The 19,603-nt window shown below is 35.6% G+C and overlaps 1 long non-coding RNA gene across 1 annotated transcript; it reads left to right on the forward strand.

The window, feature by feature from the left end:
- LOC109350038 lies at positions 13 to 19,081 on the forward strand. Its single transcript, XR_002108062.1, has 3 exons — positions 13 to 26; positions 16,864 to 16,867; positions 18,989 to 19,081. It is a non-coding gene; the product is annotated as an uncharacterized LOC109350038 (long non-coding RNA).

Raw genomic sequence — 19,603 nt, forward strand, 5'->3', positions numbered from 1 at the left:
ACCAACCCTTCGAAAGAAGTGGTACGGTTAAATTATAATTTTATTGCTTTATTTATTTGATCTTTACCAACCTTCCATAAGCAAGTAGTTTGGTTAATAAAGGAAAACGAAAATAAATATCACTCATTATCATTTGTGTTAAATTGCTAAATTCATACCATTATGTCGGCGTTGGAATTTATTCCAACATACCCGAGATGGTATGAAATTGTTAATAATTCAATAAAGCTAAGTTTTTTATTAAAAGAATATTCTTGAAACCATTATACCGAGGTTGAAATTTATTCCAACAAAGCCGAGATGGCGAGTAGAGAATCGACCTATCATTAAACAAACCAATGAGAAACTTGACAAATCACTCAATAATAGCATCGACCAGCAAGAAAATTCTTTCAACATGTTCACAATTTCCAACGTTTTCAAAGTAAAATTTTAATAAAATTTATACTTTTGTCGCTGTATAAATTTATACTTTCGTGGAGAATTTTTAGGTCATACGCACCACTTTGAGGTAAGTTTCTTAATCAAAATCCATACTTTTAAATCAATATATTCTAAGTTGACCTTACCACTTTAAAGCAAGTCATATCTTAAGTAGATTCCATATTTTGTATAATAGTTTTCCATGGTCATTTCAACACATTCTTTTCTAATAACACAACAAGTGTTGATAGTGTTGATCTCATACTTAAAACAACATTTTAAATCAAGATATCCTTTGTTAGGCTTACCACTTTAAAGTAAGTTAACTAAAGTAGATTTAACAAGCTTCATGATCATTTCAACACCTACAAATTTCAGAATAATTTCAAGGGTTAATGGGTGTTGGTTTCATAGTCATGAATAACAATGAACCATCTTTTCAATAAAACTCATCCAACTTATAAACATCTAACTTAGAAACATGGTAAAATAAATATTTTCTATCTTGTCCAAGGCTACGGTTTCTTAAGCAAAAATCAAGTGAAAAGATTCAAACTTTACATGGTTCAAAGCTCTTTAAAGGTTCCTTTGATTTCATACTCACCCCCTTTCACTAAAATCAACAAAATGCATACTTTTAAACACTAAAAATCTCCCTGAACAACAAAGAGTTCATGGTTTCAAAAACAACTTTCTAAGTTCAAGAAAGCACATATTTAGAGTTTTGAGCATAAAAAGAGTTAGGAAGCTTATTTGAAAATTTCAATTGTTAAAAATGTTCTTAACATACATATAAACATCATACTAAAGTTTCATACACATCTAAGGGTTAGATCTTAAAGAATGAAGAATAAAAAATGAAGAATAAAGAGTGTGAAAATGCCAAGTGTTTTCTCCAAGCTAGGAGTTGGCTCTTAAAGAAAAGAAATCAAAATTGGGGAAGGGAAAGACCAAAGGTTATTCAAAAAGTGGATTGTATAAGAGGTAGATGAGTGATTTAAGAGATTTTGTGTAAGAGATTTGTATTTTTGTTTGTTTGACAAGCAAGCCTCACTCATGAAAGTGATTTGACCTCTTCGGAAAAACATTCACGATTAAACCATGCCCGAGTATTGTCAGCTAATATTCGGATGGATATTAAAAATCCCCCGATATCGGTTTACGGTTAGAACTTTGAAACACGGAATTCGGAGTGAAAAATACTTAGAAATTTGTTATGGACGAAATTGATGTCTATCTTGACTCGAAATAATATGTCAAAGCGAATGACGCAATTGGAATTCGATTCAAGTTACAAAACTCAAAAACACGTTTTTGGGTCGACTTCGAGTGAACTTGGGTCTGACAATAGCTCAAAAACTTTCCGTCACAGGAAATTACGAAAATTTACCACAAAATAGGAATTCACAAAAAAAAGGCTAACACCCAACTACGGTTTTGCCTAAATCAATACTGATTAATTTCTAAAATTAATCGTTGGTAAAATAAATAATTAATAGCACACACAGAAAATTCATGGTGTTACAATCCTCTCCACTTATAAGATTTTTGTCCCCTAAAATTAAGCGTATCTCTTAAAAAATAGATAGGGGTAGGACTCTTTTATGGTATCCTCGACCTCTCAAGTCGCATCTTCTCCATTTGCTTGGCTCTAAATCACTTTAATTAGGGAAATCTCCTTGCCTCGCAACGTCTTCACACTCCGATCAGCAATCCTCAAAGGCATAGTTTCAAAAGTGAGATTATCCTTTAACTAGATTGAATCAGGTTCGATGATGTGCGACGGGTCACTAATATATTTTCTAAGTTGAGACACATGGAAGACATTATGTATATTTGACAATAAGGGTGGCCAGGCTATTTGGTAAGCTACTGGTCCGACTTTTCTTAGGATTTGGTAAGGTGATATGAACTTAGGGGTAAGCTTACGGGCTTTAAGCACTTTGTCAATGCCAATTGTTTGAACCACCCTCATGAAGACATGATCGTTTTCCTCAAAACTGATAGGGTTCCTCCTTTTGTCATAATAGCTCTTCTGTCTACTCTAGGCTATCTTCATGTTTTCCCTTATCATTATGATATTTTCCGTCGTCTGCTGAACCACATCAGGTCCTAGTATCAGGTTCTCTCATGCTTCAAACAACCATAACGGTGTTCTGCACTTTCTGTCGTAAACAGCTTCACACGGCGCCATGCCGATACTTGAACGAAAACTTTTGTTGTAGGTGAACTCTATCAAATGCAAGTAGTTCTTCTAACTTCTAGAGTGTTCCAACACACATGCTCTCAGCAGGTCTTCCAATGATTGAATAGTCCATTCAGAATGGCCATCCATCTGCTAGTTGTAAGCTGAACTCATACTTAATTTGGTACCCAAGGTTATTTGCAAACCATTCCACAAATTCGAAGTGAAGCGTGGGTCTCTATCTGAGATGACCTTTGTAGGAATACCATGCAATCAGACAATCTCTTTGATGTACAAATCCGCTAGCCTTTCCAAGGAGTATTTCATATTAATTGGTAGAAAGTGAGTGGTCTTCGTCAAATGATCAACTATCACCCAAACTGCATCCTAACCTTTTTGATTCCAAGGAAATATGCTCACAAAATCCATTGTGACGCTATCCCTTTTCCAAATGGGAATATCCAAAGGTTGAATTTCTCCTCTGGGTCGCTTGTGCTCGTTCTTTGCCTTCTGATGTATTAAGTAGCGCGAGACATACTCTACTACTTCTTCCTTCATACCAGACCACTAGAATATCTTCTTCAAGTCTTGATACATCATGGTAGCTCTAGGATGAATACCTAGTTTGTTGTTATGGGCTTCATCCAAGATTGCCATTTTCAAATCTGGGTCTTTGAGCACACATACTCGGTTCTTGCATCTCAGTACTCCATCAGTTCCTTCTTGAAATTTCGGGACTCTTCCTTCAGCCAACATGGTTCTCTTCTCTTGCATTTCTGGAATGGAACTTTGCAAACCTTTGAGTTGTTCCAAAAAGTTATTTGTTACTATAAGCATACCTAAAGTCAAAATCTTAGGTAAATTGCGGAAATGCTCAACCAATTCCATCTCCAAAACCATCAAGATGGACATATGGAAGGACTTTCTACTCAAGGCATCAACCGCAATGTTAGTTTTCCCATGGTGATACTGTAGATCAAAGTCGTAGTCCGTCAGGAATTCAATCCACCGTCTTAGCCTCCTGTTCAGCTTCTTTTGGTCGAACAAATACTTCAATTTTTTGTGATCAGTGAAGACTTCAAATCTTACACCGTAAAGATGATGTCTCCAGATCTTGAAAGCAAATACGATAATAACCAACTCCAAGTCGTGTGTCAGATAATTCTGCTCATGTGTCTTTAGTTGTCTTGAAGCATAAGCTACCACCTTTTGTTGTTGCATCAACATGCATCCCAGGCCTTGTTTAGCCGCATCACAATACACGTTGTAGTTCTCCTGTGGGTATGGTAGAATCAACACAAGTGTTGTAATCAATCTTTTCTTCAATTCTTGAAAGTTTTCCTCACACTTCACCGTCCAAACGAAAGCCTTGTCTTTCCTTGTTAAAGTAGTCAGTGGCAACACCAACTTTGAAAACTCTTCAATGAAATTTCGATAGTATCATGCTAAACTGAGGAAGCTTCTGATTTCCGTTATGGATTTTGGAGAATTCCATTCCATCACCGTTGCTACTTTAGCAGGGTCTACAGTAATTCCTTCGCTTGATATCACATGCCCGAGAAAATTCACTGATTCTAACCAAAAATCGCATTTTAAAAGTTTGGCATGGAGTTGGTTGTCCTTTAACACATGCAACACTATTCTCAGACGTTTTGCATGTTCCTCCTAATATTTCGAATAAATCAGGATATCATCAATAAATACGACCACAAATGTGTTGAGGTATGGATGAAAAATCTGGTTCATGTAATCCATGAACACTATAGGAGCATTGATTACACCAAATGGCATCATCAAATATTTGTAATGACCATATCGCGTCCAAAAAGCAAGTTTTGGAATATCCTCCAACTTCACGCGTATTTGGTGGTACCCAGATCTAAGATCAATCTTTGAAAACACGGTAGCTCCTCTCAGTTGATCTATCAAGTCTTCAATGCTTGGAAATGGGTACTTGTTCTTGATGGTGACTTTGTTCAACTATCGGTAGTCAGTACATAGCCACATACTGCCATCCTTCTTCTTTACGAATAATACTAGAGCACCCCATGGTGAAACACTAGGTCTGACAAATTGTTTCTGATGTAAGTCTTCCAATTACTTCTTCAACTCCATCAGCTCCAAAGGTTCCATCCAATAGGGAGCTATAGAGATCGGTCCAGTTACAAGAACCAAATTGATAGCAAACTCTATCTCCCGTACCGGGGGTAAGCCATGAATATCATCTGGAAATACTTCGGTAAAATCCCTAACCACAGGTAGTTTCTGAATCTCTTCTCCACCTTTCTTCTCCAATGATGCCATCAACATAAATACTTGGGCTCCATCATTCAAGAGTTTCTTCATTTGATTGGCAGTGGTGCTTTTGGTTTCATAACAGGATCCGATGGGGTCTTTGAGGTCACTATAGATTATTGTTTTGTTATAGCAGTTCAGAAGAATATGGTTGTTAGACAATCAGTCCATCCCTAAGATGATATATAATTAGGATAAGGGTAGACATATCAGGTCTACTAGAAAGGTTTGTTCATCTAAAGTTATAGGACATTGAGAGCACATAGTTGACATTATGATGGGTTCGTTAGTGGGTGTGGATACAATTAGATCATAGGGTAAGGATACTATAGGCAATGCTAATCGGTTGACAACATCATTAGATATGGATGAATGGGTCGCACCCGAATCAAACAACATAAATAAGGAAATCTCATTAATACAACATATACCTTGTATGACGTCCTCATTGCCCTCAATCTCAGTTCTGGTAATGGTGAACACACTTCCTTTGGCCTTAGGTCTTGTCGCTTGAAAAATATTCACTTCTTCCCTTTTTAGCTTAAGGCACATCAGCTTGATGTGTCCAGGCTGGTTACAATGATAGCATATAGGACAGTTGACACTAAAGTGTTTCCCTTTGCACTTCAAACACCAAGGTGGTGTGTTTGTTGTTAAAGTTCCCAACTGGTGAACTCATTTTGTTGTTGTTATTGTTGTTGTTGTTGTTTCCTTGTTAGAAGCCTCTATTGTTATAAGGCTTGAAATTCCTCTGTTCATTCCCTGATGATGAAGCATAGGGTTTCTGGTTGCGGTTGAAGGGCTTTCCCCTTCCATGTCCTTGCCCGAAATTCCTTTGGGTTCCATAGGAATTTCCAGGTGCTGCGACACTTTTCAGCGCCACATTCCTTGCCTTCACCTTTCCTCGTAAAGTCGAAGCCCCTATAATGAGTTGATGCAAATTTGTGTTCACATTCTGAATCGATGTAGTCATTGTAGCCATGAAGTACAGGTTAGCAGTACCATGTCTAACCATCTTAAATCTGTGAACATTAGACGTGTATGAGATACTTCTTATATTGAAATTATCCATAGGGTGTATTTTCAACCGAATAATACAAGCATACACTTAAACACACAAAATCTCACAAGAAAGCATGTGAGGCCATGCCCAAGGCCAGATAGAAAAGAACCGCTCTGATACCATGCTGTAACGCCCCGAAAATTACTCCAAAAATATTTCTCAAAATGGTAAAAAATATTTTTGAATAATGCAAAATAAAGCTATTTTCCTTATATTCGTTTCCTTTTTGGAACACCACTTTAAGTAACATAAATTGCGGAAAATCAATAATCGTTACCTATTGCTAACCGAAAACAACTCAACATATCTTTGAATAATTCTTCATTGGAAGAGCATGAAACATTAGTACAAACTACAACGCGGAATGAAATCTTCGCCTAAACTGAAACTATACAAAATGGGTTGAGTCATTCAGCACATCAAAAGTACCCTACACAAATATCCTACCCAAAAGTAAAACAAAAAAGGAAATGGCTTCTAACGGCTACTTCTAGTGTCAGCGGATGCGCTAGAACACTTGCTTGGATCCTCCTCTATCTCGGAGTCAGAGGAGAGGTCTACAACCTCGATGGAGTCCTCTATGCATATTAACTGCCCACAATCCTCCTCTTATGCTTCTAGCTCCTCCTCAACCTCCATCTCCACCTCCACTTCCATATCCTCCACCGGGTCATAGGCCAAATTATACGACCTAATCCCCGCTCTCGCATCTGCCTGAGGTTTGGGCATGGTCCGTCGAGCGGCTCTCCTCCATAGTGTGGAACAAATCACATCATTCCAACTCCAACACCTCGTAGATGGCCCTATAGTAGCTGATCCGCGAGAAGTCACAGATTGAGTAGATGATACGACAGGTGCCAACCTTCGATCTGGCAAAGTGAAGGAAGCCTCCAAGTCCACATCATGGGATATGAGGGACATCGTGGAGCCATCACACACCATCTCCAGCTTTAAGGCATAAGGGCCCGTGTAGGTGTATCGGTTCCCGTCAATCCTCCATGCCCCCTCCTAGGACATTAAGAATCGGTAGGTCCGAATCCTTGTTGAATGGTCCATCTGAATAAGACCGCGAACCAAAGACAAGCAGAAAGAAAAGGGAGTAAGACATCTAATGAATATTATTCATTGACAACGTGGAATTACATAGAATATCACACCTAGAGAGACAAACATAATATACACAATATATATCACATACACACATGCAAATGATGAATGATGTTATAATTCAAACCATGAGGATCAATATCCACGAGCTCAATGTATGAATGATGTGTTTATTTCATCCATCCTTACACCAATATCCTCCCAATAAACAATTCGGAAATAACCGTGAGTATAGGTCCCATAACAAGCCGATTTGAATGCACTAAACTATTCCTCACAAGGATATATGATTGATTTTTTCCAAAGAACTGTCCATTTCAGGATGGTGTCGTATCAAACACTTTCTAGACATCCCTCTCATCAATATTGATTACAAAGAGGGGTTGTCAAAGATCTTCTAGTTTGCATTGTTAGAGCTGTCCGATCCAATAGAATACCTCATCCAGGAATACAAGGGACTCGTCTCACCTAGACTCTCCCTCAAGACTTTGCTGATGAATCACCGCCATTGCCGTCCCTCTCAACATCGAGGGGCTCTTCCATCTCCCATAAATTTCCTCTCCAATACTTCATTATCCATAATGAGTATGCACACTAACCGAGGTTAGCTGATTAAATATTTTAATCATTCTTTCATATGATCAGCCCAACCTAAGACATCTCCTAAACGAATGTTTCTTGTGAGACCCGATCTTATGTCATCACGTAATAGAGGAATAACATCCTTACCAATATGAACCATCGATGAATTACCCTAGACGACCACATGGCCAAGCCTATTACGGTCAAATGACCTCACTGTATGGTATCATGTAATCTTTTTTGGGCATCACCCTAATCACCACATCACCGTCGGAAACCTTGCCCTAATAAGGTGCAAGAACAAAGGTAATTATATAAGTTTGTTGATTTGGATCCCGAACTCCTCACTTGAGTCACGGTCTCTCCCAAGTATTAAATACACTTCTCACCCAAGCTAGAGCTATTGCCTAAGCAATCAATCAATCAAAAATAGTCAAAATCACTATATGTCTCTCACCCAAGCGAGAGACTATCGCTCAAGCGATAAATTCATCAAAAAAGACTCAATTTACTACCTGGCCCTCGCCCAAGCGAGGGACTGTCGCTCAAGCGACAAATCCACCAAAAACTGGCTGAAATCACTATTTGGTCCTCGCTCAGGCGCCAAAACCTCCCAAAATAGGCAAAACTCATTGCATGGCCCTCACTCAGGAGAGAACCACTCGCTCAAGCGAGAGTGGCTTGCCTAGGCGAGGCTGGTCTACTGGCCAAGACCACTCCATCGACCTTTTGGGCCACTGGATTGAATATCTCCGCTATTTTCAATCCCTACACATTTTAGTTTTTCGAGTGGTGCTCCTTCGTGGTTAATTACCATATTACTTGATATTTTAATATATCCTAAGGCATAAAACTTAAGAAATTATATGTACCTAATCTAGGCACGCAAATATTTGATTAAGTACGAGTTTCTTAATACACAAAATAACTCCTAAACTTTTGAGGTAGTTTAGGAGATTCGGGTGTCATATTCGGACTCCACTCTGTCACAGTGTATTCTCCCTCACCTTAGGTTGTTGAGCGACAGATTCCCTTTACGTGTGAATGGGTCGGTTGTCCGACTCTGGAAGCTTCAGAACTAAACACAAAAACAAATTAGTGATTTGCGAGTTAAATATTTTTCATGATAACCCTAAGGTAAAGACATCCTTTAACCTATTTATGATCTCAATTGCTTTCGTCAATTCGGTCCATGATTCATATTCTTGAACCATCATTTATCCTCAAAAGTCTTGTTCACGATTTCAATCATTTTCAAGGTAAGATTTTAATAAAGTTTATACTTTTATCACCGCATAAAGTTATACTTTCCTGGAGACTTTTTAGCTCATACTCACCACTTTGAGGTAAGTTTCTTAATCAATATCCATATTTTTAAATCAATATCTTCTAAGTTGACCTTATCACTTTAAAGCAAGTCATCTTAAGTAGATTACATATTTAGTATAATTGTTTTCCATGGTCATTTCAACACATTCTTTTCTAATACCACTACAAGTATTGATAGTGTTGATCTCATACTTATAACAAAATTTTAAATCAAGATATCCTTTGTTAGTCTTACCACTTTAAATTTAGTTAACTAAAGTAGATTTAACAAGTTCCATGATCATTTCAACACCTCCAAATTTTAGGTTAACCTAAAGGGTTAATAGGTGTTGATTTCATAGTCATGAATAACAATGAACCATCTTTTCAAAAAAACTCATCCAACTTATAAACATCTAACTTAGAAACATGGCAAAATAAATATTTTCTATCTTGTCCAAGGCTATGGTTTCTCAAGCCAAAAATAAGTGAAAAGATTCAAACTTTATATGGTTCAAAACTCCTTAAAGGTTCCTTTGATTTCATACTCATCCCCTTTCACTAAAATCAACAAAAAACATACTTTTAAACACTAAAACAACCCTCATGAACAACAAAGAGTTCATGGTTTCAAAAACAACTTTCTATGTTCAAGAAAGCACATATTTAGAGTTTTGAGCATAAAAAGAGTTAGGAAGAATATTTGAAAATTCCAACGGTTGAAAATGTTCTTAACATACATATAAACATCATACTAAAATTTCATAAACATCTAATGGTTAGATCTTAAAGGATGAAGAACTACCTTGAAGTTCTTAGAAATTCAAAACTGAAGAAAGAGTGTGAAAATGCCAAGTGTTTTCTCCAAGCTAGAGTTGGCTCTTAAAGAAAAGAAATCAGATTTGGGGAGGTAAAGACCAAAGGTTTTTCAAAAAGTGGATTGCGTAAGAGGTAGATGAAAGGTAAAGACCAAAGGTTTTTTGTGTAAGAGATTTGTACTTTTACTTGTTTGACAAGCAAGCTTCACTCATGAAAGTGATTTAAAATCTTTGGCAAAACATTCGCAATTAAATCATGCCCGAGTATTATCGGCTAATACTCGGCCGATTATTAAAAATCTCCCGATTTCGGTTTACGATTAGAACTTCGAAACACGGAATTCGGAGTGAAAAATATTCAGAAGCCAATGGCGCAATCGGAATTCAATTCCGACTTACGGAACTCAAAAATATGTTTTTGGGCCGAATTCGAGCGAATTTGGGCCCGACAGTAGCTCAAAAACTTTATGTCACAGAAAATTACGTAAATTTATAACACTAACATAATAACAATTTAGTAATATATATAATACTACAATTCACACAAAAATGATAATTTAAGCCACAAATTTGGTTGAAGGATTTAAGCAACAATATAATATCATTCCATAGTATTTATTTCTTTAATATACGGTCCAGCTCGGTTCCTAAATTTCTATAACCATGAACTGAACCAAACACAAATGGTTCCTTAAAAAATAACTGAACCGGACCACGAAACCGAACCACATTTTTGGTTTGGTTCGGTTCGATTATAACGATTTTGTAGTTTAAATCAGAACCGCTTATACCCCTAATTCTAAGTTGGTTTTTAAATTAGGTTTGGTTGATTTGATTATGCTAATTACTATTAGATGAAACTATTTTGAATAAAGATGTTAGGATCAAAACTTACTACTCACTATTAATACACACTTGAATCAACAATACTTATTCATCTAGCTACGATTATTTCATAACAATGAGTCTCAATGGTACTAAAATCTAATGTCTTAGTCAATTTAGTAGCTAAAGAAATAAAATTTTATGTCTAACAACTTTACTCATAAGATGAAAAACTATGATCCAAAAAACACACATCTATGTCTAGCAACTATGCTTGTGAAATTGAGTTTTAATGCAACACCTCAAATGTACTAATCGTCAATGTCTTGGTCATATTAGTAGCTTCTTAATATAACTCTATGTCTAGTAACTATACTAACAATATAAAGATTTCTAAATCTTTAATACACCTCTATGTCTAGCAACTATGTTAATATATTTGAGAGTAATAAAACATTGAATTACCTTTAGGTCTAGCAACTAAAACAATAGCATGCATAATGTGACAAATTAGTTCAGATCTACGTCTAGAAATAATACTAGTACAGTGAGCTACTAATTTCATAATTTAGAATCAGAATTTTTCATTCATTTAAAATAGCAAAATCATACTAGAAATATTGTCAATCTCTAAGTACACATTAAGCAAAATATATAGACAACTCATAAAAATCAAACATAACAATTAAGCATAAATCTGAATCAAAATGTATACACAAGTAAATACAATATTCAATCCTAATAATGGAGATGCTTAGCTACATGTTTTCATGATAACTAGAGTTAAGATAAATAGAGAGAAGAAAATATCTCCTCAATAAGAATACATTAACTCCTCTAAGTTTCCCCCCTGCTTTTACATCTCAATTGCAGCTAAATTATCTTAGGAATGAAGAGAAATTGAGTATATAGTGTATCTACTCGATTTTTTTTAAATGCTCAACTAGATCCCCTTTTAAAGAGTTTGATCACTGCCTATTTTGCACAATGCAAGGATTCATTAAGCACAACACTTCGTTTGGCCGAGCCTTGAGCTTTCAGTTAGCCAAGTTGCACTTGGCGAAATTACCCAACCTCGCTTAGCGCAGACTTTTCCCTAGGAGGATCCAGAATAGTAGCTACACCAAAATTTCTCCTCAATTATGCCTAGTACATGGCCTTGGGCGCAACGTTTGTTAGTTGGGCATGACTTTTGCAATGGGCCTAAGCTATTCTTATCCAGAAACTTGACTTTTTGTAATGATTCTTCCAGTTTTGCCTGCTAATTGAATTTCTTTTTACCTCTAATCAACCATAAACACATTAAACAATTCATCCAACTGATTTTAACACTCACATCATATAATTCATCTAACCATTATATTTATGCAGGCGTGTTAATCATATTTTATTTCTAGTCAGTTAATTAAAAATGATCAAAACCCTAGTAATATATTGTTAGAATTTTGAAGAGATGAGAAGAAAACATGATTGAATGAGAAAGAAAGGAGATTATGCAGAGAAATGAAAACAAAGGTAAGTGTATGGAGAAAGTGTGTAACTTCTTATTATTTAAACAAAGATACATTGCCTTCTATTTATAGTATGGACTGTCAACTTCCAACTAATTCCTAATCAACTAACTTCTATATTTGGTAAATCCCAACAAATTTACCTACTTTCTTTCCTATACTTGAATTACACTCTTCTACTTTAACATTCCCCCTTAATTCAAGTATATAGGAGATTCAACACATATCCCTCTAGTTAACTTCACAAACCTTTCTGGTTTCATTGCCTTGGTAAAACCATCTGTAAGTTGCAAATCTGTTTTGCAATGCACAACCTCAATCTTTCGTTTGTTCACCAAGTTTCTTAAAAAATGGAACCTCACTTCTATATGCTTGCTTCTCCCATGGCTCACTGGGTTCTTTGACAGATTAATGGCAGAGATATTGTCTATCAAGAGTTGCAAATGTGGTTCAACTTCTATCTTAATCTCCTTAAGCAACTCTTCCAGTCATACAAATTGACAGGCAACATAACACCGTGAGATATATTTTGCTTCACAGCTAGATAAAGCAATAACTTCTTGTTTCTTGGAACACCATGAGATGGGAGCTTCATTGAGCAAGAAGATGTATCCAGAAGTGTTTTTTCTTTCAACTAGGTCATCGCCATAGTCTGAGTCTAAAAAACCAAATAGTTTGAGTGTTGGTTTCTGTTTTCTTGTTGGAAACAAGATCCCATAATCTGATGTGCCTTTGATGTATCTCAAAATTCTCTTGGCAGCCAACATATGAGTCTTCTTTGGTTGCACGTGAATCTGCTCACTAGACCCACCCCATATGTTATATCTGGCATGCTATTGCATAGAAACCTTAGAGATCTAACTATTTGCTTGAGCATAGTCTCATTCACTGACTCGCCATTTTCATCTCTTGTTAACTTTAGATTGGATTCAGTAGGAGTAGCTACAGGGTTGCAATTGTTCATATTGAACTTGATTAGCATTTCACTTGCATACTTATTTTGGTGCATCAGTATACCTGAAGTTGTGTATGCAAATTCCATACCAAGGAAGTAACTTAGCCTCCCTAGATCAATCATGTCGAATTCAGATTTCATAACCTTCTTGAATTCTACAGTTCCTTCTGAATTGGATCCAACTACTAGCAGATCATCAACATATAAACAGATGATGAACAACTCTCCTTGTTTTCCTTCTTTAACATACACTCCATGCTCAACTGAACACTTATGAAAGTTGAGTTTGTCCATGAATGAGTCTATTCTTTTGTTCCAGGCCCTTGATGCTTGCTTTAGGCCATATAGGGCCTTATTTAGTTTGTAAACCATATGCTCCTTGCCACTGGTTATGAATCCTGGAGGTTTTGTACATATACTTCTTCAATCAGAGGTCCATGAAGAAATGCTGATTTTACAACAAGTTGATACAATGTCCAGTTTCTTGCACAAACAATGGCTATAACCAATCTGATGGTTTCAATTCTGGCGACAGGAGCAAACACTTCTATATAATCTAAGCCTTGTTTTTTGTAGAAATCCTTTTGCAACCAATCTGGCCTTGTATTTAGAGACTAAAACATTAGGATTTATCTTCTGCTTGAAGATCCATTTGACCCCTATTTGATGTTTGTTCCTTTGTAGCTCAACTAGGTTCCAAGTCTCATTCCTTTCAATGGATTCGATTTCTTCATCCATTGCATCCTTTCACACTTTCTATTTTAAAGCTTCAGTTTCATCTATGGGTAATGCTTCTGTCATCAATGCTAGGTGGGTCAGGTTCCTTCTTCATTTATCTGATCAACATTGTGTACCTCGTAGTCACTGAATCTGAGAGGTCTAGTTCTGTGTCTTTGAGATATTTATGTTATAGGGATGTCAACTAGAGTAGACTCTCCTTCTTCATTTGCTCTTTCAGTCAGATTTATGTGTTTGAATCATCTTCATTGAGTCTAGGGAATATCCTCTTCAAAGTGGTATGCATCTTCTTCCAATCCCTTTGTTCATCTTCTAAGACCATAACATCTCTACTTATCAGGATCTTCTCTTTGATTGGGTCAAATAGTCTGTAGGCTCCAGTAGGATGGTACCCTACAAACACCATTGCTTCACTCTTATCTTGAAGTTTGGTTCTCTTTTGGTCTGGTATGTGTTTGAAGGCTAGTGATCCAAAAATTTTGAGATGGCCAACTGGTGGTTTTGTTCCTGGCCAGACTTCAAGACAGATTCTTCCTTCTAGTTTCTTTGTTGGACATCTATTTAGTATGTAGACAGAAGTTGACACAGCCTCTGCCTATCTCTTTGATTAAGCTTCTAGCCATGTTCATGATGGTCTTGTTTCTCCTCTCAGAAAGACCATTGTGTTGAGGGGTGTAAGGTACAAATACTTCATGCTTGATCCCCTGCTTCTTGCAATAGTTCTCAAGTTCATTTGAAGTAAACTCTCCTCCTCCATCTGTTCTCAATACTTTCAGTTGTTTTACACTATCCTTTTCTGTTGATGCTTTGAAATTTAGAAAGGCTTCAAATGCATTACTCTTGACTTTCAATACATCTACCCAAATCATCCTACTAAATTCATCAACAAATATGATGAAGTATTTGTTTCCAGCTAGTGAGGGAGTTTCAAAAGGACCACATACATCTGAGTGAACCACTTCCAAAGTTGATCTTGATCTCATGTATCCTTTTGTTTTGAAGGCATTCCTAGTTTGTTTCCCAACCAAGCAAACTTCACATGCCTTTTCTGGTTGAGCAGTTAGAGGAATCCCTATAACCAGTTGCTTTGATCCTAGATGGTGCAGACTTCTGAAATTCAGATGCCCATATCTTGAGTGCCACAACCAAATTACATCATTGGTTTCCATGGTGGCCAAAAATTGTACTTCAGCTACCTTGATATCAACTTGAAATGTTCTGTTCTTTGTCAATCTACTCCTTATGATGAGTCCCTTATCTGGATCAAACAGTTCCAGCATGTCATTCTTCATCAGAACACTAAATCCTTTCTATACTAGTTGGCCTATGCTAAGTAGATTGTACTTCATCTTGGGCACATAGAGTACATTTGATATCATGGCTTTTGATCCACTCTGCCTCATTATAACTACATTAGTAGTTCCTTCAACCTCAAGTGAGCTATCATCAGCAAATTTTACTTTGCCATTCTTTGAGTAATCAAAATCAGGCAGCCACTCCTTGTGTTTTGTCATGTGATTTGAATAACCTGAGTCTAAGTACCATGACTCTGTGTGTGCATCTCCTGCATAGGTTGTCACCATTAGACTTAGGGGTTCTTAATCTAATTCTTCTTGTGTAGTGTAGGCTTTTTCACTCTTCTTTGCTTTTGCTTTGTCTGCGTAACACTCATAGGAGTAGTGACCTTGTTTGTGGTAGTTGTAACACTCCACCTTTCTTTTGTCAAACTTCTTTTGATTTTGATTCATTCTTGACCCTCCTCTTCTATCAGAAGACTCATGCCAATCATGACTTGGTTTGCTTCTTTATGAGTTTATAGGCCATTTCGTCAACTAATTCTGCTTCCCCTCCATCTTTTGTCTTTCCTCTTTTCTTCTTCTCTATAGTGACTTGCCTTTAGAGCTTGTTCTATTTTCTTGATTGGATACCTATCAAGTAATCTCATTTCATGTGCCTCCAGGGAGCTTTGAAGCTCCTCAATCTTCATTGCATTGATGTCTTTTGATTCTTCTATTGCCAAAACAATGAAGTCAAACTTCTGAGGCAAGGACCTGATGATCTTCTCAATTATCATGAGGTCTGAGATCTGCTCTCCATAACCTTTCATCTGATTGGTGATGGCTAGAATCTTGGTGAAATAGTCACCAACCCTATCACTTTCTTCCATTTTCAGCAGTTCATATTGTCTCCTAAGGGTTTGAAGTTTTACCTTCTTTATCTTATCTCCACCAGCATGGCTTCGAATTAAGATATCTCAGGCTTCCTTTGCATTGTTAGCATTCTGAATCTTCTCATAGTGCACATCATCTACACACTGATGAATAAAAAACAATGCTTTATTGTCCTTCTTCTTGGCATCTTTGAATGTAGTTCTTTGCAATTCAGTGGCATCAAGATTCAGTGGAAGAACTCCATCCTCTACAACCTCACTCACTTCTTGGAGCAAAACAATACCTTCATTTGTGTTCTCCATTTGTCCCAATTCTTGTCTGTTAGAATAGGGAGCCCCATTGATGGGAGATTGCTGCCATTGCCAACCATTTTCTCTCTTGATGAATCTGCCTTTGGTCTTTGTCTCAGATTAAGACTCCACCAAGGGATTGCAGCAATTGATCAACCTTTCTTCTTGCATCAATTCGCCTTTCGAGTGATTTTGAGATTGCCCCTTCACCCTTTCTTCTTGATATGTGATTCGCTCCTTCCTTCTTCCTTTTTTTTTGTGCCAACAGGTCCCTCTTGTTTGCTTAGCTCGTGATACCAGTTTGTTAGAACTTAGAAGAGATGAGAAGCAAACTTGATTGAATGAGAAAGAGAGGAGATTATGCAGAGAAATGAAAACAAAAGTAAGTGTATGGAGAAAGTATGTAACTTCTTATTATTTAAACAAATATACATTGCCTTCTATTTATAGTATGGACTTTCAACTTCTAACTAATTCCTAATCAACTAACTTCTATATTTGGTAAATCCTAACAACTTTACCTACTTTCTTTCCTATACTTAAATTATACTCTTCTACTTTAACTTATACGATCCCAAAATAATATCCCTAGTCTAGTGAGTGTTTAGTTATTCCCAAATTATTTTATCAAGTAGTTTTTTTCCTTTATAATACCTATTCTTCTTTTCTTTTTGCAATATGTTTGGGTCGTTGGATTAAAAGTTATCAATTAATTTCTTACACTAACAAGAAACAACCTCAAGTTTCTCGTAATAGCTTTCAAGTTTATTTTTTTGTTGGTACTGTCTAAATATATCTCCTAACAAATAATATCTTAATACTTATTTTAGTGATTGTTCTAATAGTTATTATAAGATATCATTTAGAAAGTTTCCATTACCACACTTTTATAATTTAAATGAAGATACGATTTAGTCCTCTAATATATTTTTAACAAAAATTCAAGAAAAATAATTATACCATCTTAAAATTAATTTTACTTAATCTATTCAAACAAAAAATTAAGTTTGTCAAATATGTCTATTGTTTAAAAATTATTTTTTTTACATTTTCATTTTGTTTAGATTATTTTGATATTTTAGAAACCACTTAATTATACTTTATTTACTAACTATATGCTTATTTATTGCAATATTTTTCACCTCCTATTTTTCTCACTCTCTCATATTTATGAGAAATAGATAATGATTAAATTAAATTATTTTAAATAAAATATATCAATTTAATTATTTCTTATTCATATATATAATCTTAAACGTTAACTTTTAAAGGGAATATTAATTTTTTATAAAATTTCCAAACACAAGCTTAGTGTCAGGGTATCGTGGGTTCACATATTTTTGTCTGTTCAAAACTGTGGATTCACATGTTGATCGTTGAGCAGTATACTGCTTTGATTATTTTATATATCTAACTCTTATGAAGAGAAAAGTATTGGACTATTGGTGACTCGTGAGTCCCTTGAACCATCCATTTAATTTTTTTCTGCATAAATTTATATACTCTCTATTGGTAGATTTGTCGCATGTGTTTTTCTGTTTACTTGTTGCAATGGAATCTAGTTGTTATCTTTCACAACTTGTACGATATATAAATACACTTACTCTTGGTTTAGTAGATAAGACAATAGATATATCATAGAATAATTTGTCATGTTTTGTTGCAATGGAGTCCATAGTCCTATTTCGTTGGTATGTTCTGTCCCCAGAGTGTATTTCTAAAGGTAGAGCAAAGATAGAAATGAGTCGGATAAGATAATGCAGTTTATTCATTTGTACCTCACACCTGAACATCACCACATCAAGGATAAGAAGGATACAAGTGTTTATCCTATTGAAATCTTATTTTGCTATTATCATACTCTCTATTATAGTTTGCTCGTTCATATTTATTTGTCACATTAAAAAAGATCTTCTTAACCATAAGAAAATGACATATTACTTCCAAGTAAAATGTATTAGTTAGTTATACTGACACAACTCACTTTCCATACTCTTGTGGATTTCAGGCTTATTTGTTGAGATAATATGACATTCTTATTGTAAACCATGTCCCCTTAAGAAAAACAAGGATTATGTAATTGGATTAAATTTGTTATACCCCTCCATTTTTTTTCTTTTGTTTTGTTCGGCTCGAAACTCGATTTAAGTTCAAATGAACTATGTTTTAAACTCAACTTATTAGCTCGATAGATACAGTTTGTCAGTTCAAATGATGAATATTTATTTAATATATAAAATTAAATATTCTATACATGTATATATACATACATATATGCAACATATATATACTTATACACATACATAATCGAGTTAGTTCATAAACTTAATAAGCTTGATTCAAGTTCAGCTCATTTATTTAACAAACTTAATTTTTAGCTCAATTTCAATTATTTAGTTCTTAAATTAAATTTATCAAACTAAATAATGAGTCAAAAAACAAATGTTGAGTTGGTTCAATTTATTTCCATCGTACATATAAATGTTGGCAATGGTTCATACTTCAAACGAGAATAATTTCCATAGCTATGTATAAATGTTGGCAATGGTTCATACTTTAAACGAGAATATACTTATTTAAGCATCTCAAAACTAAGAAATGGATAAGCACAAAACATTCCATTTAATTTCGAAGGCTTGAAAGTCATTCAACACCGCAACTAAAAATTACAATTTCAAATTCAACAGCATTCATGCAAAGTAGGAGTACTTGTAGAGCTACTACATACATTACAAAATTAAGGCCACAATTTTGAAGGAAAAAAAACCCATTAAGCAAAAGCACATTTTAAGCAGTGAATTAAGAATGACACTTCATTAGGAGCATTCAAAGTCAGAGGGTGGTGTCTTGTCACAAAAATTAAGGAGCAAGCTTAGTGAAATGGGGATGTTAATGTTAATGCCAAGAATGTTTGCTTTGATTGCAGTACAAAGGCAAACAGCAACTTGAAGATCAAGAAGTCCTTCTAGTATTGAGCAACATGGGTGGTTTAGTGGTGACCCCACCAATGCACCAATTGGTGTATTAAGAACATTAGCACACACTCCTAGCTTCAATGCATCTCTGGGACAGCTTTTAGCATTAGGGTTTGGGAAAGGGAATGGGTTAGGAATAGGGATAGGGTCTTGCTTTGGTTGTGTACAAGTGTAGCACCCACTTGATAAGACAAAGAAAAGCAAATTGATGGAGAGAAAGAGAGCAAGAGTTGAAGATCTAGAAGAATGCATTGTTTGAAAGGAAAATAGTAGCATAAAAAAGTATCAATAAACTTTAATGAAGAACAATAATAATTTTGTGTGAAGATGTAATTAGAAACACGGTCATTTATAGAG

The sequence above is a fragment of the Lupinus angustifolius genome, chromosome LG06 (assembly GCF_001865875.1).
Source record: "Lupinus angustifolius cultivar Tanjil chromosome LG06, LupAngTanjil_v1.0, whole genome shotgun sequence".
In the NCBI taxonomy this organism is placed as follows: domain Eukaryota; kingdom Viridiplantae; phylum Streptophyta; class Magnoliopsida; order Fabales; family Fabaceae; genus Lupinus; species Lupinus angustifolius.